At 34.0% G+C, this 20,839-nt stretch overlaps 1 long non-coding RNA gene across 1 annotated transcript in view; it reads right to left on the reverse strand.

Annotated features, from left to right (window-relative positions):
* Positions 1-481: 481 nt before the first annotated feature.
* LOC109455449 (uncharacterized) overlaps positions 482-20,839 on the reverse strand; it is a 123,802-nt gene continuing 103,444 nt past the window's right edge. Inside the window, exons 4-5 of the long non-coding RNA XR_012491586.1 lie at positions 3,128-3,249; positions 482-2,499 (exon numbers count right to left, since the gene is read on the reverse strand). This is a non-coding gene — a long non-coding RNA (uncharacterized LOC109455449). The remainder of the gene's footprint in view (positions 2,500-3,127; positions 3,250-20,839) is intronic.

Genomic DNA, 20,839 nt, shown 5'->3' on the forward strand with positions numbered 1-20,839 from the left:
GGATATAAAAATTGACTGATATAATAAGGTCCCCTCATTTATTTCAATGTTCTGAGATATTCCTACCTTTTATCCATTTATTCATACCACAAATAAATGGATTCTTATCATCCATTTATTCATATCACAAATAACAGTGTATCTCATGTATACTAGGTACAGTGTAAGATACTGCAGGTACCACGGTGAGCAAAATAGAAGCAAACTCTATACTCAACACAGCTTGCAGATGAGTTAAGGAAATGAACATTCATCAAGTAATCACACAAAAATATAATATTTATTGTGAATAACAATACCAAGAGAAAATGGAGCACTGTTGTAGCAGACGGACCTGAGAAATCAGTAAAGGACTCCTTGATGAAATGTCCTTGCTGCTAAGATCTGAAGGACAGTAAGAGTTAAAAAAGAAAAAAAAAAAAAGTTGAGAAGGTAAATGGCTCTTTATTTATTTAATATAAAAAGAAGAAGGAAGGGGAGAGGGAGGAGGAGGAACAAGAGGAGGAAGTGAAGACGATCAAAAACATTCCAGACAAGGAAGTAAGCTGTACAAAGGCTCCAAGGCCAGAGGCATCCCCATAAAAGGGAAGTCGGCTGTGATGGCTGGAGCTCAAGCAGCTAGTGAGGAGAGTAACCCAGAATGAAACTATGGAAACGAGAATACCACGCAGTGTTTTAGTCTTAATTTAGGATTTTGAACTTTATCCCATAAGAAATGGGAGGCCATGGAAGTTTTTTAAAGCAGAGGAATAACATGATCAAATATGTATTTTGAAGTATCACTTTGATTGCAATGTATGTATAATTGCATATTCATATACTCACTTGGGTGAATGTGTGAAAACCAGCCCAGGCAGGTTGTTTTTGGGGGTGGGCTCACTCTTTTTCTCCACATGCTAAACTGGATGGCAATTATCATTGTCATTGGAAACCAATTTCTTACCATATCAATTTCTTACCATATCAATTGTTATTGAGCATTTTTTACATGTATGAAGCAGCAATCTATGTTTTTAATCAGCATCTGGAAAGAAAACCTACACCCCAGAAGGATTTCTGTCTTTCAATCAGTGGCTATCTTTCTGTTTTCCAACATAAAACTATAATGATCCATTTTTAAACATCTGAATAATGAGTGATATGCTGCCCTGTTCTGTAGTTTGTTTTCATGATCACCAGCTCCCTTAGAGCGCAAGGTCCTTGGTGGTTTTGAATGGATCTCATCTTTTTATCTTCCTGCCTAACACAGTATACCTAGTAATAGTAGGTACATAAATATTTATGAGAAAGTATTCATTATTACTCTCTCTAAACATGACAGAGGGTATGGAAAGCCTAAGGGGGAACTATTTCTAGTAATATGAGATTAGATAAAGGGCATTAATGGGCAATTTACACACACACACACACACACACACACAAAATACAAGTGGTTGATAAAGTGAAATTGTATCAACTGAACTAAAAATGCCAATTATAATAATGAAATATGATTTTCATCTATCAGATTGACAAAAATTGTTTAAGGCATGGTTAAGGAAAAGAAAAATTAACAGATTCATAAGATTCTATTCTGAGTAAAAACTTGGTGTAAGTATATAGATAGAGAGGTTTAGCAATATGTAGCCAAACATTAAACATGTGCATTTTCTTTGAGGCAACTTCGTTTCTGATATTTTTATCTTAAGAAAACAGTTATGCTTATAGCAAAATTTACCTAAAAATATGGTTCATTCCAAAGTTGTTTATGCAAAAATAAAAAAGTAACAACATAAATGTCATACAATAGTTGACTAATCAATAAATATATTGAATTGATACAATTCAATTTTATGTAGTCTTTAAAAATGAGGTTGTAGAATATTAACAGGAAAAAATATTGGCAATATGTAGTAGACTATACAGCAGTCCTACCTTATCCATGTTTTTGTCTTTTGAGGTCTCTGTTACTTGTGGTCAATAATAGTCCAAAAATATTAAATGGAAAATTCCAGAAATACCCAATTCATAAGTTTTAAATTGTGTGCCTGCACCGTTCTTAGTAGCATGATGAAATCTCTCAAATCCCACTCTGTCCCACCTAGGAGGACATGAATCCCCACTTTGTCCAGTGTCTCCACGCTATCGATTCTCCCCACCCACCTGTTAGTCACTTAATAGCCGCCATCTTGGTATCAGATCAACTGTCAAGGTATCCCAGATTTTACTTAATAATGACCCCGAAGTACAGAGCAGTGATGCTGGCGATTCGGATACACCAAACAGAAAGCATTTCTTTTAATAAAGTGTGAAAGTTCTTGGCTTAATAAAGAAAGAAAAAAAATCATATGCTGAATTTGCTAAGATCTATAGTAAGGATGAATCTTCTATCCGTGAAATTGCCTAATTTATAAATTAAACTTTATCATAGGTACTTATGTATGCAGAAGAAAAAACATATGTATGGTTCCGTAATATCTGCCGTTTCAGACATCCACTGGGGGTCTTGGAACATATCCCCTGCAGATAAGAGTGAATAACTGTATCAAAGAACATATGAGAGTATAATGTCTAAATTCATGGACAAGTAACAAATATGTATAGGTTAATTATAGGAAAAAGCATAAGTTATTTAAAAACTTCATTGCATTATGAGCAAATACACAAACACATATAACTTTTATAAATTTGTATGTGTATGCATGCATTAAGACACTTGTTCTTACCATGGTGCTTGGCACATATTTAGGCAGTCTGTAATTTTTATGTGAAGTATGAAATATTAAAAATGGAATACCAAAATTGTCTATACAATTTTCAGTCCATTCTATGAAAATAATTATTAATATCATCATATTCCTTGATGAAAAGTTTTTGACTCATAGAATCTGGCAAATAGAATTATTAATGATCATCATTGTCCTGGGTACATTTCTGTTGTTGTTGTTATAGAGACTGGCAAATAGTGAGAACTACTTAAGCTTTACATAACTAGACAAAATAATCTGAATGTTTGAATGATGTTCTATGACAAAATAATTGTTTGAATGTACTGATTTATTTAATCTATAAAGCAATAAGCCCTGTTGATCTTTTATTGCAAACCCATCATGCCTTCCCAATTCACTCAGCAGAAAAAAGTACTTACAGTGCCGGAGAAGGCATGTATCATCCAACTGCTTGTTTCCTCTCTCCCCCTAATTCCTGCTCTTCATGTTCACTTCAACTCCATCCATCCACATAGGCTTTTCCACTTGCTGTTCCCTCTGCCTGCAATGATATTCCACCAGATATTTCAATGGTTAGCTCCTCATCAGCTTCAAGCATTCACAGAAAGTTCACCTTTTTGATAAGGTTTTACCAAAAGGTCTGACCACCGTGTTTAAAATTGTAGCTCCAATGTTTCACATTCAATATTCCTTGCTTTGTTTTTCTCCATAGCACCTATTACATTCCTTGCTTTGTTTTTCTCCATAGCACCTTTTACAAACTGACATTCTATTTGTCTTAATTATTTGTCTGCTTATCACATAACTGCCTCTACAGGAATGTAAATTCTATAAGGTTGTTTTGCTCACAGCTGTATCCCCAGTGCCTGGACCAGTGCCTAGCACACTGTATATACTCAACAAGTATTTTGGGTGAATGCATGAAACAGCTAGTAGGTTATAGTCCCTTATCATATTTTCATACTTCTGTGTTAGTATTTAATATTGAATGTTGTACATTTATGTGTCTGTCTAACCCACCAGAGGGAATCGTTCAAGGCAAGGAGTATGTCATATTAATCTTTGAATCCCTATCTTACATAGTATCTGGAAATAAGCAGGTGTACTCAAATATGTGTTGAATGAATAAACAAATGGATTAAAAATCAGAATGTTTGTACTTTCCCAATAGCTCGCACACCAATGCATCTTTAGATGTTTAAAATGAAATTTATCATGTATGCCAATCAGAGAAACTCTAAGTTAGACACTTACTCTGAAACATATTTCCTGTTCCCATTCTTGTCTTACTTAGCAACTCACTTGGCAATATTTGGTATGTATAATCATTCATGTAAAGTAACTAGAGTATTTTCAATAAATCTAAAAATGTGTTCCACTTCCTTATTTTATGTCTTAAACACATTGAAAGAGTTTCATTAGTTTTGTTTTTTCAAGTATTCTGAGTAGTCTTTTCTCCATCTATTGAAAATGTTATCAAATTATGTGTTTTTTAAAATATTTTCATGTGATTTGCAAGAAGGGAAGAATTTTTTTAAAAGGTGAAAAAAAACAAAAAGGAGGGAAGAATTATTTGGTAGTTCACATCTCAGGCAGAGTAACCATTCCTAACATATTTCCACATCCTTTTAGAATGACTAATACATTACATGTTTGTGCCATTGTATGTGATGTGTATGTGTCTCTGTGTATATATATATGTGTATACATATCCACCCATATCATTGCTTGAGATGAGTCATCACAGAACTCATAAGTCAGCTGTCTTGTTTTAGGGTTCAATTGAAAGAACTTTTAGTTTTTTCCTGCTTCTTTTCCTTTTTATGGGGGGGGGGGGCGAGCGGTGAGGTGGAGTGGAGAGATGGGAATGCTGATTAGTGTGACTTTTCCAGTAGCACAAACACATTTCACAATGTGAACTTTGATGAATGTCCAAATGGATTTTAAAACTAAGTGAGTTGAACGGCTTTTATTGAGTTCCATAATTTATTCCAACCATCTGTGTCACACACACACAAAAGTTTGTTTCTGAAGGGTTTTTTGATATTTTTTTGTCCTCCCTCAGCACCTCCCTTAGAATATACAACATTAATATCTTTCAGGATTGACTTTGGTCCTCTAACAAATATAATACATCTTTCAGTCAAGAAACATTTCAATGCCACTAGTGGCAATTTGGAGATTAAAAATATGGCAGCAAAAGCATTCTTTTGGCATCATATTTTCTATTTAAAGGCCACCAAATGTTTCTTTCTGAGAGATTATATTGAGTGGTTAGGATCTTGGCATCCACTATTGTTCTATGGAAAGATTTTCCTGGCCCACACTTGTTTTTGCTGGATAATGAATAACTAGAGTGAATGGACAAAGCCACTTTCCCATCTGTACTAGCCTAACTGCCATCGATTGCTGTGTTGCGTCCTCTGTTGAACCATGCATGCCTAATCATTAACTTTACTTAGAGCTAATAAAAATACCTGTTTATATTGATCATCTACTGTATGCCTAAGACATTACACAGAATTTTTTATTCAATCATCACAATAATTTGAATTTAAAGATAGAGAAATTGATGCTTCTATACCATATTGGAATTTCTGGTAACAAATTTTTGGTAGTTTTTAAAACAGTGCTAGAAATTTATGGATTTTGTTTTAAATGTATAAAAAGTAAAAAGTGCGTTTTTAATTTTCTTCATGGAGAATGATACTAACTTTTAAAATTCCTACTTTGCTCAACAATGCATTAGACTATATATTAATTACCACAGTGTAAGGAAAACAGGTTTAGTAAGGTAACTGTATATTTTCACAAGACTGGTAGGTGGCCTATCCTGGATGTTTGCCCAGGCCTCCTTCACTCAATATACTTTTCATCTTACTATTCTGCCTTGAAATAGAGTAATAGTAGCCTATGTTCCCCTACAATATCTATGTATCTATGTATCTATCTATCAATCTACCTATCTATCTACCTATATATTTATCACCTATCATCTATTCTATACTATTCTAATCTCTTATGTCTATGACTTATAATAATCCTGATGTCTGGGGAATGATATTACCTATATCACCATTTTTGTTCTCCATAAGAAACAAACATTATATATAGGACTACATATAAATTATGTCTACAACTATATGTATCAACCACATCCTAAGTAAACATATATATTTGTCGTTGATACATACAGTAAATCCATGCCTAAGTGATGAGCTGGACCACAGATTTTCACACAAATGTAATATGTTAAATATTGTCTTTTTCTCCCATTGTTTTAACTAAGCTAAATTGCTAAACATGTAACATAAATTTCTAAATAATTCATATGATTCATTTATACAAGAAGCAATTTATACTTTAAAATAGATTGTTCAAAAATAAGAAAAAATTTGGCTAAAGTAATAAAAATAGAGAAAGATGAAAGAATATGAGACCATTAGGTTAGAGAAGATAAAGCTAGCTAAGTTTGAATAAGTTATTAAATGAAGTTGGTTTTTTTTCTTTTTAATAAGAATAGTGAGCAGTAGTTTTCTATTTTGACAGACAAGGAAATGGGTTTAATAGTATATAAGTTTAATTGGATATAAGAAAACCAACCTTTATGTCAAAATGATAAAACATTAGCACGGACTACTGAGGAAGATATGAAGTCTTTATACCTGGAAGTCTGCAAAAGAACATAAACAGACATTTATCCCTGCCCCACAAAAGGCAAGCTTCTGGACATCTCAAGTAGTCTTTCCTACATTTTGTTTTATAGGCATCATAACTCTCTCCTTACATTTCTTCCAGCTTTCCCTGCCATTCATACCAATACCCTAGGCAATTTCTGGCTTTTATTTTTAAACACATCTGATTATAAAATTACTAATTGCTGTTTCTCTTTTACATTCCATTGTCAAAAGTAAAAACAGTTATGGATCCACTGGTTTTCAGGAAAAAAAATTGCAGATTCCAGGTAGATCCCTTTTATAATGAATCCATAGACTGATGATTGAAAAACATATTTTAATCATAACCTTCTCCTGTTCAAAACCTATCGATGGCTTCTCATTACAATTAAAGTAAAACCCAATTCCTTACAATGGTCTACAGGGCCTGACATGATCTCAAGATCTCTATATCTCTGATCTCATCTCCCATTCTTCTCCAGCTAGCACCACTTCAGCCACTCTGGCCTTACCATTTATTTAACAGACCACTTCTTAGCTCTTTCTATCCTTTGTCCTTAGATTAACACCAAAATGATACAGAACAGGCGACCATCCCACAATGTTGAACCAGGGTATTTCATACACGAACAGCAAGTGCAAAGCTCTGAACTCTTTTTCCATCAAGTCCCCAGAACAAGCATGGACACACATACACATAAACATCCATCTCTTTCCCCAGGACATTTTTCTTCGCTGCGTACACACTGACATTATATCTGCATTTGTCCACTTGTTTATTGTGAGCTTCTCCTTCTCTATTACGAGCACTGAGGTCAAGGATTGTTTTCTTTCTTACTGTCTTCTATGTTGCCTACACCTAGAATAGTGTCTGGCACATGGCAGACATTTAATAAGTCAACCTTTCACTTCACTTTTCAAATTAAAGGTAGAAATTATTTCAAAATCTGATGAAAAAATATTGTTTATAATTGTAACTATAGCCAAAGTCAGTATATTTGTAACTGAATGTTATTCTTTCCACCCATATGGTTTGTCATCATGGAAAGAAAGCTGCAGTCTAAAGGTGAAGTGGGAAGTGCAATTTGCAGAAAACATACCATTTATTCTTTCTAAAAGGAATCAAGGCTTATTGTCTTTGGGTTAAAATATATTATAAAAAAACTTAGAATGAACTTCTTTTCTCCATATAAGAAAACATTTGCTGTTTAAAAAAATGTGATCCTCTCTCCATGTGAGAAGAATTTATTCCATTTCTTATCTGAGAATTTCATTGCCATTTGCATGTTGCCTGGAATACAAATTGTACTTAGTAATCAATCAGTGTTTAATTGCCGCTCAAGTAAACCCTTGTAATCAGACTTGCTGTAAAAATGTTAAGGTGTGCAAAAAGCATAAGGTGGCATTTCGCCTCCTTCTTATTATGCCTGTGTAACTTCCATTAATACTAATAGGAGGCACAGCTGGTCGTCGACAGGAGATTACAGGTTGCTGTTTAAATCATATTTTATTTTTATACCTTGGCAAGATTTATGTATTGAAATCAGATGGCCAGATTTTTGCTGTTGTTAAGAAAGCTTTTACTCTAAAGAATGAGATTGGGGGAGGGAAGTTGAGTTTCATATTTTTTATTTTAGGAATATAAAGACTCGGAAATCCAAGCAGCAGCTTGTCCTTATACAGCAAGTCTGTCTTATTCTTTAGCACCAGCTGGAGTCCCATTTCTAATTTGCTGTGAAGAATTAAGTGATTTGAGACCCATACCCTGGGGTATTTGACCTCCAATGTCAACCAGCTAGCTTGCAATTCCCTTGGCTGGAAAGTTTCTCCGGAATTGATTTGAGCTAACATCAGTTAAAATACTCTGCAATAGAGTAGTAAATATCATTGCAAATCTGAGGACTACTTTATAGCCATGAAAATAAACACACTGTAGAATATTAAGGAAAAGAGTTTAGGAAACGTGGAAAGCCTTAGTGATCAGAAATGTTGTGATAATAGAACCGTTTCCCTTAAAGTCATCGGTCTGAGTCTGGCACAGGTAGGTGGCTTACGGGCTGAAGACAGTGGTTTGTAGCATTATATGAACTGTGCCAGTGCTCTCAAGCTCCTTTCTTTATGGTCAGGTCCATTTGTCATAAAAAAGCTATTCCTGTTATTCTCAATTGCCATGGAGAATATGACCAATAAGGACAAACTTAGGGCAATATCCTCATTACCCCAAATGCAAGCCAGTCTCCTTTTATCTCGGTCTTCATTTTCTCACGCTATTGTCCTCATCTGGATTGTTGTCCAATTTTTCTTCATACCTAATCTAGTCCTTCAAATAACCCAACTCATTCTCTCTCCAGGTCCATGATACTTTCCCCAATAATCCCTGCAATTAGTAGATTCTCTCATTTATGACCTTGCTGGAATCCAATTACCTGATGGTAGCTATAATACCAGCATCAGTAACACTGTTGTAGATGGGAGAATAAATGTCGCCACCTCGTAACTCTTCTTGAACTCCTCTGTCCTCACTCTCTCTCTCTTCATTTCTCCTTCCCAGCTTCCACCACCATTAATTAACTACATACCCTGGAGCCATATCCTGCTTCTTACTCCACAATCTCACCTGGCTTTTGCCCTGACAACCTGTGGTTCTGGTGCCCTTATTGTGCCACTGCCTCCCCTAACTTGCTTTCCTATCCACCCTAAGCCATGAAGGACACAATAAATGCTTATAACCAGGGAAGTCTCCATCCACTTGACACAATAAAGTGGATGAAAGGGAAAGTGGGTGGAGAGTGTCAGGCATGGGGTGAGATCCAAAGGTACAGGTACATTCTGAGAAAACTGGGTTGGAAAATTACATAGTGATTACATTTTATAGTCAATTTTCCAATATATATTAGTTTCATTTGTTGTTTGGGGGGAAACTTAGTACACTTAATACTACTTTTCAAGTATATTATGAGTTAATTTAGCCTTATGACTTTGGGCAATTTCCCATATCCTAAGCTTGTATGTTTTTATTTTTATTATTTTCAATTAGAGTTAATGTGTAATATTATATTAGTTTCAGGTGTACAACATAGTGATTAGACATTTATATAACTTACGAAGTGATCACACGATAAATCTAGTACCTATCTAACACCATACATAGGTATTACGATATTGACTATATTCCCTGTGCTTTTACTTTACATACTCATAACTGTTTTCATAACTGGAGATTTATATGCTTTTTACCATGAGTAAAACTGGATGGTGGGACTGAGTAATAAAAATAGCTATCATTTATTGAGATTATTTTATGCTAGGCACTGCATTAAGTGTGTTATGTACATTATCTCATTCAATTCTTAAATCAATCTCAGGAGATATTATTATGCGAGGTTTACAGTAAAAGAAATTAGGCCTTCAGGTGTTTAAGCACCTTTACTATAATCAAACTGCCTGAAATATCAAAGTTTCAGACTAAACCCAGATATTTCTAACTCAACGGCCTATTTTCTTAACAAGTGTTACACACAATCTCTTCAAATCCTAATATTCTGTGATTTGCTCATCCTATTTAAGCACCTAAAGATCCAGTTTTAGATTCTACCACCACTTTCTAAGCTTGATGTAAGAAATTGCTATGCTGGTACATTCAACTCAGTACTTTATTTAACACATATAGTGGAATGAAGAAGGAGAGTGTGTTTATATGCCATTGTATACCAATTCTTGTTGGTCTAAGTCTCTGACACCAGGTAAGATTTTGAGAGTAATAATCCAGGAACTGACTTGCGTTTTTTTGTTTTGTTTTGTTTTGTTTTGTCTTTGTAAATATATAGCACATTATTGGGCACTGAATAAATGCTCAACAAATGCATATAGCTTTCAATTGATATTCTGATAAAATATCAAATCATGGAAATTCAGAGACCTATGCCCCTGGAAATCTTGGTTTTAATGTGAAAAAAAAAATAATAATAACACTACCTCCTATTGCAGTACCTAAGACTGGATACAGTGCATATCCTGGTTTTCTACTAGTGAGGTTTTAAGGGATATGTGATAATTTTTTATTCAAATTTTTTCAAGATACGTGATGAGAAAAAGTAAGGAAGAAAATATATAATACTCATAATTCCACCATCAATGCTTCAATGTAGGCAAATTTACACAATTGTTTTATACAATTGAAATTATTTTAATAAATTTGATTTGTAATCTGATTTTGTTTCACTTAACATAAGACATAATATTTAGTAGATTCATATTATTCTAAATTTTGAGTGTTCTATAATGCGTTAGTAGGTATAGGCTCAGTTATGCTACAATAACAAATTACTCCAGAAATTTTAGAGGCTTAATACTACAAAGGCTTATGTCTTGCTAATGCTATATAACTCAGGTGGGTTTACAGGGAGCCTCTGTTCCATACAATCATGCTGGGACCGAGGTTTCCAGAGATGCCACTTTCTCTTTCTTTCTGGAACTGCAGCATGTTAAAAAGATGCAGAGAGTTTTCTCCTTGGAAATTAAATACTTACACCAGAAATGACTCATGACATTTCCACTAATAGTCCAATGGGCAGAATAAGTTATATGACCCTGCCTAGATGGAAGGGGACGGAAAGCTGTTAAAAAAAAAAAAAGCACATGGAATATTTTATATAACTAATCCTCCTCAACTTATTCCTTTAATATAATTCCTTCTGCTTTATATTTAACAAAGATTTCTCAAAGTTATAATTATCAAGAAAGGTACTCTTCCTATTTTGCAAGTGTTGATAAAAATGTAGTCATTACTAACCTTAGACCTCAGACTTTGTTAGGCTCACCAGAACTATAACTTAGCTTGTTCTATAATAAACATTAATTTTTATTTTGAATCCTTAATCAGCCAAATGTCAAAATCAAAATCTCAGTGTATTTAAGGCTTTTTCTCCCTTTTGCTTAGAATTACTTCTAAATTCTAGGACATTGACAACGTGCCATTGTACCAGTAAGGAGGGTGGACACCTGGTCCTCAGTCATTTTCATGTTCCCGTGTAATGAATGATGAGATGAACATCATCCGTCCTGTTCACTGGTCCACACATGAAAGTACAATGTGCTTCTATTTCCTGAAGGCAAGGCTTCCAAAGCTTCCTATTATCTCTGTTATTGCTGGGCTCCTATGATGCACAGAGAACACACTGGAAATTTATCAGGGATGAGATGAGGGTGAGGGGCTGTGAAACAGGCTCGGCTCAGGCTCTTTTCTCAGAGACCCACAAGTGACTACTTTTCCATCCTTGATGGAAAAGATGAACAGTGTAGAAATTGACAAACGATGTATTCTCTTATGTCTATCTTACGATGTAGAACAACCTTGTTCCTAATGAAAAAGTTTAAAATTGACTCCTTTTATTCACATTTTGTTTAACAACCATCATTTGAGGCTATAAGCTCACTGAATCATAGAGGAAAGGCAAAACAAAAATGAGAAAGGAAAAGAAAAATGCATACCAATTTATCAAAATATTATTCTGTAATCTGCTGACCAAGTACTCATGACTGGTTTCTTCTGTGTGAGGGGGTCATACAATAATATCTAACTGTCCAGTGTTTGTTAGGGATCCTGGAGCCAAAATTTTCCTGTAATAATGTGTGGCCCAATCATATTTTCAACCTTACAATTTTATGCAGAGATTCAGGTGTTCCCAGGAATAAAATCTTTTCAGAAGTGGTGTTGAGGAGAAAGGGGACTGTTGTTATTTATTCATTTGTTGGTTGGTTGTCTCTTTAGAAGAAGCATATTGTCCATCATTTGAGGAAGGTGACTCATTAGTAAATGTAATTCCCTCTGTCCCTTCATCTACTTCCTGGGAAGGAAGCCCCATCATTATGTTTCTAAGGAGTTACTTTCCAATCTTCCTGCTTATCAAAGATACATAAGTAGATTATGTAGTCATTTTGGTGGAGGGTTTTTTAGAAGAATAAGCACTTCTTGAGTTACGAATCCATAATAGTTCTTCTTTATGTCAGAATTATATTCTGTTATATGCATATAGCACACTTTGTTTATCTTTTCTTCAGTTGATGGGCATTTGGGTTGTTTCTACTTTTGGGCTATTAAAAATAATACTGCTGAAAACATTTATGTCATTTATGTACAATTTTTATAGGAATGTATATTTTCGTTTCTCTTGGCTATATATCTAGGAGTGAAATTGCTGAGTCATATGATTACTCTATGCTTTATTTTTTGAGGAACTGCCGGACTATTTTCCAAAGCAGTTGTACCATTTTAAATTCCCATCAACAGTGTATGAAAATTTCAATTTCTCCACATCCTTACTAATACTCGTTAATGTCCGTATTTTTCATTAAAGCCATCTAATGATTGTGAGGTGTATCTTATCAGACTCATGATTTGCATTTCTCTAATGACTAATGACAGTGAGAAGCTTTTCACGTGCTTCATGTGCGGATTTTTGTATAAGCATAATTCTCAAATCAATTTGGTAAATACACCTAGACACACTGTTGTTGAAATATGTGCTAAGACTATGGTTTCTTTATTCGATCAAATGAATATGATACAGATCGCAACTGATATTTGCGGAACAACTCCTACTTGTTACATACTATGACAGCTAGCCATTTGTTAGCCAGAGAGGAGGCAGAAATCTCATATTGCTCTACTTAGTTCTTCCCTGAGTATGAGGAGGAGAGATGTTGCCCCCTAGGGGAGTCTGACAAAGTGTTGGAGTACTTTCTGTTGTGACAATGGCTAATACGTGTTACAGGCATTTAGTGTTTGAGGACCAATCAACGTTGTGCCGTGTGTGAAAGAGTCTTGCGTTATGAAATGCCCTATCTCAAATGTCACAGACTAAAATAATATGCAGACATATGAATCAGCAAAAACACAAAGATAGAAAAGTATAGAGTTTTTAATTTTGAAGTAATAAAAGCCAGTTTGGAAAGGCAATAGTGGTTAACTGACAACTTTCTGAGAGGTGATAAGATCTTCCTAGAGTTGTCTTGAGTCTTAAATCATCCTGGGACCTGTTTATGTTATAATCTCTATATGACAAGCCCTGAGTCCCTTGAGATTCTTGTTTTTCTTATTTATATTTGTATCTTCATTATGATTATCTAACATTATTTGAATTACCTGAGTGTCTGGTTTTGGCAATCGAAAGATGCTAACTCATATATATATATATATATATATATATATATATTTTTTATTTTATTTTTTTTTTCTATAGAGATGAAGAGAGGGTGGAATTTGAAGAGGGAGCTTCAAGTTCCCAATTTACTCTGGAGTTATTCATTATAAGCTGTTAGGGCTAATATTTGCATTGTGGTTAAAACATTGCAAGTAATTGTGATATCTTTAAATATTTACCTGGCAAGCTTATTATTTGGGATACTTTGTTAGTTACTTTTTTCTATGTGACGCTAATAAATTGGTTTCTGAAAACACTCCAAATTATGAAATTGAAGCCAACTGCAAATTAAATATTTGGGTAGGGAAAAAAAGCCAGTGCTTTCCAAGTTTATTCAAATCGTGTGATATATTATTTTAGAAGGCTTAGTATTTTGCTAATGTATTCAACATTGTAAACCAGGAATTAGCATAAAAAAAAGTAAAAAGTTTTCAATTTAGCTCCTATTGGTAGAAATTATAGCTTAAGTTGTGAGGAAGTGAAACTTTGTCAAAAGAATAATGGAGGCCAAACTAAAGCATTTAATTTGCAACATACTAGAATTTTGCATGTTGCCAAAATTCTAAATTCATTTTACCCCTAGCCATTACAGACTTGAATACATTGTTCTATATTACTAGCAGTCGGCTTAATAAGCAGTGATTAAGCCCTGTGATTCTGTTCTATCAATGGCCCCTGATGAATCAGTCTCCTGGTGTTCGCCCGCTTGTGCAATCCTCTCCCCTTGAATCTGAGCTGGAGTCATTATGTGCTCAACTAAACAACGACGTCTAAGGTGACACTGTTCCAGTTGCAGGCCTAAGCCTTCAAAAGTCTGTCAGCTTCCACTTTGCACTCATAGGAACCTTGAGCTCACGTAAGATGTTCAGCTGTGCTTCTAGAAACACCATGTGAAGCAGCAACGAGGAAAGTGAGAGGCCCTGAGACTACACGGAAAGAGATACTTAGCACCCTCCACCTCCTCACTGCCCACAGCGGACTTGCCACCTGATGACCAGCAGAAGAATCAGAAGCTGAAATCTGGGCAAAGGTGCAAACTGGTAGGAAAATAAAATAGTGGATTCAAGCCAGTAAGTTTTGGTGTGTTTAGTTTTGAAGCAATGAATAAGCAGAAAATGCACCTCCTAAATATCTGACACTGCATAGTTGTCAAGGAAGTACAAAGAATAGATGATTGAGTCATGCGTGTTTAACTTCCAGTTTTATTTTATTTTATTGTGGTGAGAACGCTTAACAGGAGATCGACTCTCCTAACAAATTAAGTGTACAGTACGTTGCTGTTGACTATAGGTACAATACTGTACAACAGGTCTCTAGAACTTACTCATGCGGCCTAACCGAAACTTTATACCTATTAATTAATAACTACCCACTTCTCCCTCCCGACCAGACCCTGGCAACCACCATTCCACTCTGATTTTATGAATCTGGCCAATTAAATACTTCACATAATTGACTTTTAGCTTTTGAGCTCAACTACCATATGCATCTTTTTACTGAAAATTTGGGAAATTGTATTTTTGTTAGTAATATATGTTAGCTACACTTTAGATTATTTAAAATATAGCATGGAATATTAATTGTGTTTAGCACTTTGTGAGAGAATGAATTTTCAACTTCTAATAGGTAACTTATAAATGAACTTTTAGAACATATTAATTTACTGGGTGTTGCCTGTATCATCACATGCAGACCTTCAAGGTGTAATGTCCAATTATTGCAGTAATTCAAGCAAGGGAGACATTTGGACCTGCCTGAGCGATTGAAGAAAGACACAAGCCACTTTGGTATCAGGAACTGATAGGAAGGAGTTGGAAAGAGCCAGGCACACAGGAACAAGACAGACATTCTAAATGAAGTGTGACATGGTCAGAGACACAGCAGCAGGGCGGAAACTGCCATGTTGAGAAGGACACATAAAGATGTGCTTCAGGATCACACTGGATGTGTGAATGGGATTTTAAAGAATTTACCCAAAGGTGACTGAGCAAGGAAATTACATGATTAGGTCATGTTTCAGATGTATGAATTTGGCGACAATTCCCAGGACAAGGTAGAAGAGGAAGAGATCTGACAAAATCATGAAGTATCTTACAGACATGCAATGTTTTCAGCAGCTTTCCCTAGTATCTCAAATGAGTTTCTTTAAAAACAGAAATATAAAATAATTGCAATACATGTCAATAAGTACTTCTGCAATTGAGTCAAATACTTTCATATAATGTCGTATAGCAACAAATTAGAAATGCTACCATATCTCTTAAGAGATCAAAATGTCAATTCTTTAGTTAAGTAACTTTGATGATCGCCCTGGTATATTTCATGACACTAAATTTAAAAATGTAAAGTTTTTTTAGGAATAACCTCTGGCATGCTGGAACAATTTTGTTTATATTGACTTTCCTTGACAATGGTATTGTGCATGTATTTGTATATACCTGTTTTTCTATTTTAGTTTCTTATTTTGGACAAAATCGTCATATTTTGACTGGACATTAAACAGCAGAGCATTTCCTTACACATTTAAATGTCACTGAAATAAATGTGAACGTGTCTTCTTGTGATGTAAAAGACATTCAAAAACTAAAAAGTCAGCAAGTCACTAAAAGAATAATTAAGTCAGGATGAAAAAGAAAAGAAAAAAATCCTCCTCAATTCTTAGTTTAGTCCAAAATCTCTTTTAGGGTGGCCTATACCATACTTCATACTATTGTTTGTAATTCCATAGAGAGTATCCCAGGAACTAGAGACAAATATTTTGTTGGAATTTATTACCTTTATAAGCTTTGCAATCAAAGAATTTGTTTGTACACAAATACTACTTAATGGGCAAGCTTTATGTTTAGTACCCAGTTATGGCTACAGTTAGATCTGTGCAATTTATATTCTTGTGAGGACAGCTGGATTAGGATTTCTTCTGACACACAACCTGGCTATCCTAGCCTATACAACTTTGTAGAAATCAGTGGAAGACTTTCCAAATTTGGTAAAAGTTCTTTTAGATGGCTTAGTATTTAGCTAAATTTCCTGGATTGGTCTCAAAGCTAATTTAGGTCTTTAGTGACATGGAGTAACAACATGAGACATTTCCTATGGCCAAAATTGATGTGATATGTGCTTCTGTAATTGAGAGTGTTATGTCATATCACTGGATTACAGGCAATCAATTCCCATTGAAGTATATAGCCACAAACTTTAACTGAATAAAGAATGAGTCAAATAAGAATCATGGCAAATATTTCTAAAATACAAAGTCTGTATATATTTTTAGGTTTGTCTACATGAGAATCTACACTTTAAAAGATGGACATTCTTTTAAGATCTGAAAATACTGCATGTTTTTCAAAAACATACTGTAAATGGATCTAAATTCAGTTCTAAGTATTGTTTGTGATAAAATATTTTTTTTTCTTTTTTTTTATTAAATTTATTGAGGTGACAATTGTTAGTAAAATTACATAGATTTCAGGTGTACAATTCTGTATTACATCATCTATAAATCCCGTTGTGTGTTCATCACCCAGAGTCAGTTCTCCTTCCATCACCATATATTCGATCCCCCTTACCCTCATCTCCCCCCCCCCACCCCCACCCCCCTTACCCTCTGGCAACCACCAAACCATTGTCTGTGTCTATGAGTTTCTGTTTCTCATTTGTTTGTCTTGTTCTTTTGTTGTTTTGGTTTATATACCACATATCAGTGAAATGTGATAAAAATATTAAAGGTAGTTTTTGATTTGAGATATTTAAATTAGAGATGCCTGTAGATTAATTTCAAAAAATTGAAGCTCATAATCAGATGTTAATTCTAATTCTTTCTACTGTCATATAAGTGTAAAATTGTGTTCTATCTCTAAGGTAACATAATGAACCATGAATCTAAGATTTGAAATCCTGTATACTAATGAGCTTATCATTCCCTTGTGCATATTTTGGGAGGCCTTCTTTGCAAAGCATATCTGAAAATATAAAGAATCTCTTTTTAGTGTTTGATTAGCAGCAAATTTAGTGAGCTAGAAACACTATTCATTATACAATGGAGACATAGGAAAGTTGGAAACGCTCCAATTGGGTATTTGAAAACAGGACAACTTAATTGTTCTGAGGTTGAGAGACAAATTATTGATTACATTTCCCCACAAAGTATTCATTTTAAAATTAAACTGAAATTGTTTGTTGCTAAGAAAGCAATCATCCTTTACTGAATTAATGCCTTGCATAAAGTAGGTGCTCAATAAATATTTTTTAAATTAATGCTAAATGAAACTGTCCACTAATTATAAATCTTCTGTATATGCTGCTTATTTTAATTTAATGAAAATTATGGTTTATTTTTCTATCTTATTGATTAGACACAATAAGGAAATATGAATTTTGATGCCATTATTTGTGATTTTATAAAGCAAATTTGTGATTTGTAACATTTTGATTTAATATTTCTATTTCTAGTGTATAAATGTCTGATGTCTGATTCCTAGAAAGTATTAAAGGTAATTAGTTGTGTATCAAATGCATTGATCTTTCCAACAATGCATCTTGAACATGTAGTTTTAAAATATAAACCTGAGCAACATAAGAAACAGTGAAAGCATCTAGATAGTAAGTGAAATATTTAGAGGAGTATTTCTTAAGCTATAGCCACTCAAACTGAAGGTAAGAAATTTCTAAAATGCATAAGAAATTATGCTAAAATGAGTTGCTGCTGTGTGTATGACTCGGTATATATTTGGGTTAATGTTGTATTTCACAATAAATGGAAAAATAAATCATACTTCCTGTGGCTGAGTGAGAATTTCAGTACCCCAAGTTGTCTGTATGTTAAATGAGTAAGTGTTCTTAAATATTCAAAATAAATTTTATGGTTATATACATTAAAGGAGCTTTTCTACTGTATAGAAGAATGCTTACAGAAAGCTTAGAGTTGGGAGAGGAGAAAGAGGATTGAAGATGGATAGGGATATAAGTAAGGATAGCCATGAACTAACCCAAAGTGTGAGAATACTTTTATTATTCATTGGACAAGAAAATTACAGAATCAGGGATGCAGAAAATCCACACATTTGGATATGTATGATTTAGTTTCAGTTTAAAAGATGCTGCTAAATAGAAGTAGAGAAACAAGTTCAGATATTTCCAAATGAGGCTTGCATCTGGAAGAAGGGGCAGACATTTCAGATTTTATTCTAATCCACCACTAAATCTATATGATTCCATCATCAACAAGTTTTTTTTTTTTAATAATCTAACATGTATGTATGTACAATACTATGTTAAGTAATGAGAAAATAGAGGATCATTATTTTCTGAAGTTTTATAGTCTTATTAGAAATTCAGTAAATACCCATAGAAAGAAAATAAGACCTGATATTTGCTATGTCCCAAATATACGTAACAAACAATAAGTGCTATATTCAGCTATGATATAAGGTAGAGTGTGATAAAACCAAATAGCATGGGAGCATAAAAAGTGGAGAGATTAAAACTGGGGAAGAAGTAGGATTTTAATAGGCAAGATTTCATGTGAAAAAAGCAATATAGCAAGAATACTAACGTTAGAAAGATGGAGAAAGATTATAGAGTAGCTCTGACTGAGCATTTGGTGTGTATAGTGTTATGAAAGTCTAAAAAAATAGGTGGACTATTGTAATGGAGAATTATAAATGCTGGGATAGGAGTCACTAATTGTATTAAATAAACCTATAAAACTATTGAAAGTCTTTCACTCAAATCCTGGATTGACATGATGAGATGTTAGGTTTAGGAAGAAAACTCTGGTGGAGGGCAGTGAAAATCAAGGAGTGACGGTGTGGAGACAAGTTGGAAAGTTACTATAATAATCCAGATTTTAGGTATTAAGAATCTGAAATAGGACAATAACAGAAATAATGGAAAGCAAGAGGTAGACGATGTTGTAAAGATTGAAATAAAAATAATGTGCAATCAAAAGGATGTTAGGACAGATAAGAAAAATAAAGATGTAACTACTATTTGTTACCATCTATATTCATGAGAACTATTGTCTGAATTTTTATTTCTCTCAATTCATTGTCCAGTTTGTGTATCAGAGTAACACCAACCTAATAAACTGAGTTATTTCAATTATATTTTATGCAAAGATATTTCCATTATTTTGAAGTATCAGAGTATCAGTCATGGGTATAAAAAGATGTTCTCTCAAATGAGGGAGGAATAATAGCCAAAATGTGACAGAAATTTCTAAATGTATGGGAAATATACATTCTCCCCATCGTTATCATTCTCCCCATCGGCTTTGTATCTGAAATGGTTATTCAAAATCACTATTGAAAAATGTGCTGGAAAGAAAAATGTGCTGGAACAAGAAAGCTTACTCACCATGTAAAGTGGGGTTAGATATTATCTTGTTTAAAAATGAGAAAAACAAATAAAGGCCAAACCTGAGTATATGAAATAACAATACAAACAATGGAAAGGAAACAGCATCTGGATGACCTAGGGGAAGGGCTTTGTTTCTGAAAATTGTTTGCTGCTGTGGGAACCAGAAGGAAATACTACAAAACAATTAGCATTCAAATAAAATATGCAAGAAATCATTGCTTTTTGTAACAGAAGGAGAAAGTAATTTAGAGAGACAATATTCAGATGAAATGGTAAGGGGATGACTTAAAATAAGAAAGGATTGTAAGTAAATTAAAAATTATATTAAAACAATGAAAATTCATTGGTACTCCAAAAAACTTTATGATAATGTGGAGAATAAACCTGAGAAGAAGGTCAACAACAAAGAGAAAAAAAAGAATAATCAAGCAGTAGAAAACAACTTACCCTATTTTTTGTTTCTGATGTTTCAATTAAGCATAAAAATACATGTGGAGAAATTTGAGAATAAGATCAACTCATGGATCTTTCCCCTCTAAATATAAAACTCATCAATTCCAAGAGTTTAACAGACCTCCCCAGATTACACCCGTGTGCCCATGTGAAGGTGAAGGACTCTCAGTAATGCAGTGGCTCTGAAACATCTAGTTCACCATTTCCAAAACCAATATTTCAAGGAACCCTTTTTTCCCCGATTGACTATGACCAAAGTATCCCACACTCAAGTAAATTTGGGAAATGTTAGGATAAGCAATATTAAGCAGATTCCATTACTTCATTAATTCTCAGAACCTTTTGCAATGTATCAGTATCTAGCTGTTTATAAAAATGCTTACTCTCTGTCAGGCACTGTTCTAAGTTAGTGTTCAACATATATTCATCTTCCAATCCTCAT

The sequence above is a fragment of the Rhinolophus sinicus genome, linkage group LG14 (genome assembly GCF_036562045.2).
Source record: "Rhinolophus sinicus isolate RSC01 linkage group LG14, ASM3656204v1, whole genome shotgun sequence".
NCBI lineage: Eukaryota > Metazoa > Chordata > Mammalia > Chiroptera > Rhinolophidae > Rhinolophus > Rhinolophus sinicus.